The following is a 4739-nucleotide window of genomic DNA, read 5'->3' on the forward strand; positions in this document are numbered from 1 at the left end:
AAAGATGCAGACGAACAAAGATACAAGGATAGATTTGAGCTAACTCTACAATTCAGAAAAACAACACAGATGGTAATTTCAATGAAGCCTTCAGTATAATGACAGAAACACATGGGTGTGCCGTAAAAAGTGTAAGGAGATGAGTCTAATCCAGCCTAAGATAATCAGGGTAAGTTTCCTAGAGGCATGAGAGAAATGAGCAGAAATTAACCAGGCAAAGGAGGGATAAGAGAAAGGTGTTAGCAGAGGGTGCAAAGGTCAGAATCAGCACACACCACTGGAACGATCAGTATTCCTAATGCTCTAACATAAAGATACAAGCAAAGCAGTAAGAAATACCCCTACCCGCTTGCCCCAGCCAGGGGAGGGGCTGCGAAGGCAACAGGAGCTGTCCCTGGTTCTGACACTCAGGCTGGAAATCAAATGACTCACAACAAAACGTATGGCTTCTGTAACATACCTGCTCCCAAACCCCGAACTCCGCCTGGCAGGATAGGAGAAGCTAGACACTTTGGAAAGGCCACCTCTGGGAAGAACGGCTAAGTCCACGAACATTTTAGTCTAAGAACGATAGCTCTGCTACTGACATTTAGGGCCATTCTTCCCATTTGACTTCTCAGTAACAGCAACTCAGTAACTTCAGATGTCTCTGAAGGCCCCAGGGCTCAGCATCCCCAACTCTGAAATGCTCCAATCTGAGGAGACTCACAGCACAGATCAGAATATGTTCAGTATATGATGTTTAGTATATGAAAACCACAAGTTTGTTATGTCAGATACCAGCACAATTAGTTACCATACCAAAGAAGGGGTGTAGGCAAAAATAATAATAATAATAATAATAATAATAATAATAATCAGAGAAAATCATCTGTCCTACCACAGACGCAGATGCACAGCTGTATTATATCAAATGAATCCCAAACATGGTAGCCAACAACAGGCTATCTTAACTCTTAACCACTTAGGAAATGTGAACAAACAACTTAACTTCCTTTTCTGTTGTTCTCTCTTCTATCTGTCCTGCCCCATCTCCTCTGCTTTTGGTACCAGAGACTGAATCCAAAAGGATTCCCACTCGCAAGCACTATAGCACTGATCTGTGTTCCTATCCTATAACAACCCAGCTCTCAACCCAGAGTTAACTTGAATGTTATCATGCTGTTGATTGGTGGTAAGGTTCGATGCAAAATTAATTCCTATTATTGTTCATTAATACATGACAGAAGCTCAATGGGAAATAGTGACAATAACCACGGCCTCTGTATACCAATGGGCCAAGGAAAAGTGTAGTCTACATAAACAGAACCATATAATTATCAATGACACATAAGAAAGTCAGTATGAAGCAGGGCACATGCCTTTAATCCCAGTACTTGGGAGGCAGAAGCAGGTGGATTTCTGAGTTCGAGAACTTGCCCAAGCCTGCAGGCTAGTATAATCAAATCTCAGATGTTCATCATCTAGATATAAGAATAATAAAACAAAAATTCTTATTTTTGTTTTGAAAGAAGGCAATTCTGGAATTCATTATAGCCCAGGCTGGCCTTGAAGCAATCCTCCTGTCTCCGTTATCAGAGTGCTGAGATTACAGGTGTGAGCCACTATTCCTCCACTAAGTGGTTTCTTTTCAAAGATTTATTTATGTGAAGTATATGAGTACACTGTAGCTGTCTTCAGACACACCAGAAGAGGGTATTGCATCCCATGACAGATGGTTGTGAGCCACCATGTGGTTGCTGGGACCTCTGAAAGAGCAGCCAGTGCTCTTAGCTGCTGAGCCATCTCTCCAGCCCTAAGTGTTAGGTTTTTGTTTTTTTAATTTAGTGAGTGTGTATGCACATGTGTGCATCTCGTACACACATCACAGAGTAAGTGTAGAGGCCAAAGAACTTTTAGAAGTCAATTCTATCCTCTACCATGTGGACTTAGGGGTCAAACAGGTTCGGAAGCATGAGCCATCCTGCTGATCCTAAACGTTGTTCTTTTTTTTTTTTTTTAAGATTTATTTATTTATTATATGCAAGTACACTGTAGCTGTCTTCAGACACTCCAGAAGAGGGAGTCAGATCTCGTTACCGATGGTTGTGAGCCACCATGCGGTTGCTGGGATTTGAACTCCGGACCTTCGGAAGAGCAGTCGGGTGCTCTTACCCACTGAGCCATCTCAAGTGCTGGGATCAAAGGCGTGTGTGCCACCATGCCCGGCTCCACTGCCCTCTTCTAACTTCCTTGAGCACATACAAATAAAAGTAAATTTTAATCTCTTTAAGAATATATAAGCCGGGTGTGGTGGCGCACGCCTTTAATCCCAGCACTGGGGAGGCAGAGGCAGGCGGATTTCTGAGTTCGAGGCCAGCCTGGTCTACAAAGTGAGTACCAGGACAGCCAGGGCTACACAGAGAAACCCTGTCTCGAAAAACCAAAAAAAAAAAAAAAGAAGTAAAAAAAAAAAAAAAAGAATATATAGAAATGAGCCAGCTACAATGGCTAATGGATATGATCCAAGTAGCTCAGGAGATTTAAGCCAGAGAGTTATGAGTTCAAGAACAGCACAAACTACTTAACTGAGTTCCAAACCAGCTTTGGTTGCAGAGAGTGAGACTCTATTAGAAGTCAAAACCAACCAACCCTAAAATAATGCATATACAAGGCAAAACAGTAGATACATAAAAGGAGTAAGGCAGAAAAACTGGTCTACAGGGGCTGGAGAGATGGCTAAGCGGTTAAGAGCACCAACTGCTCTTCCACAGGCCCTGAGTTCAATTCCTAGCACATGGTGGGAACCACATGGTGGCTCACAACCATCTGTAATGGGATCTGATCCACTCTTCTGTTGTATGTCTAAAGACAGCTACAGCATACTCATATAAATAAAATAAATAAATCTTAAAAAAAAAAAAACCCACAGTCAGCTATTGGATGGATCACAGGGCCCTCAATGGAGGAGCTAGAGAAAGTACCCAAGGAGCTAAAGGGATCTGAAACCCTATAGGTGGAACAACAATATGAACTACCCAGTACCCCCGGGAACTCGTGTCTCTAGCTGCATATGTATCAGAAGATGGCCTAGTCGGACATCAGTAGAAAGAGAGGCCCATCGGTCGTGCAAACTTTATCTGCCTCAGTACAGGGGAACACCAGGGCCAAGAAGTGGGAGTGGGTGGGTGGGGGAGTGGGTGGGGGACTTTTGGGATAGCATTGGAAATGTAAATGAAATAAATACCTAGTAAAAAAAAAAACACCCTGGTCTACGAGGTATCAAATCTTATTATATAACTGTAGTATTAAGACAATGGGGTAGGAGCCTAAAATTACATAAGATGGCTAGTACCATTAAATACATCAATTATCTCTCAACCATATGAGATACCTTCCATCCATGAATGACTGAAAATGCCCATAGAATTGAAATCCATACATACTGTTTTCACACACACACACACACACGTACATACACATACATACACACACCCTTGATAAAATGTATAAATTACTTAGTCACAGTAAGAGATGAACAACATTAATAACATAAAACAATCTTAACAATCTGATGCAACAAGTTAAGCAACTGTGTTCTCCTAGCTGCCCATCCTATTATACTTCACCTTTGTACATAAGGAAGTACTTTACTGACTCCCATTTGGGAGATCTGAATCGCCACTGCTCTGCACACTGTGGCCATTGTTACGTAAAATAAATACAAGCATTCCAAGACCACAATGGCCAATCTAATATCTGCGAAGACCACCAAGTGATTAACTGGTAGGTAACCTACACAGGCTACAAACACGGGCAGACAGGGCTAGCCAGAGAGATGCCCACCTTGCAGGCTGAACAGAGCAATCTCCATGTGAATGGTGAGCAATTTAAAGCCTATGCGCTGTGTTTCTAGTTTGCTCGGCAGGGTTTTGCAGCATTGGAAACGGAACCCAGACACTCAGCGCGATGCTGCTCTCCACTGAGCTATACTGCCAGCTCTTTTTTCATTTTTGTCTTTCTGAGACAGAGTTCCACTAAGCTGCCCAGGTTGGCTTGGCCCTCACTTTGTTAACTTGTGGTTTTTCTGCCTCAGCATCCCCAGTTTCTGGGATTACAGGTTTGTGCCACCAGACCCAGCTTGAAAACTTCAACTTGATGTTTTCACACTGTGGATGACAGGTTAACCCAAACCAGGGAGATAAGACAGGAGATAAGGGAGACTACAGGTCAAAGTCGAGAGACAGACCTTGCCAAAGTAATACTGGTGTGGCTGAAGGGACAATACAGCCACCAGTCAAGGGTCAGACTAACCAATAACAGAACCAGGGACCAACTGTTTATCGATACAGAAATCACTAAATTAGAGCCCTGCCTTACTCCACACACAAAATCCTGAAAAAATGTGTGAAGAAAAATGTGTAAGGCACTTGAGATGATGAAGAAGTCCTACGCCACAGAGATACTAACCACTCAAAACGACAGCAAGAGTCTGCGAAGGCTGCTCAGAGGCTAAGAACACTCACTGTTCTCCAAGGGACCCAAGTCTGTTTTCCAGCGCTTATCTAGGGGCCCATAACTGCCTACAACTACAGTCCAAGGGGATCTGATGCCTCTGGCTTCCACACAGACACACAGAAACAGCACACACACACACACAAAATTAGAAATAAGTGTTTTAAAAGTCTTAAAAAAAGACTATTAGCCGGGCGGTGGTGGTGCACGCCTTTAATCCCAGCACTGGGGAGGCAGAGGCAGGC

This window comes from Mus caroli, chromosome 4 (genome assembly GCF_900094665.2).
Source record: "Mus caroli chromosome 4, CAROLI_EIJ_v1.1, whole genome shotgun sequence".
Classification (NCBI taxonomy): Eukaryota; Metazoa; Chordata; class Mammalia; order Rodentia; family Muridae; genus Mus; species Mus caroli.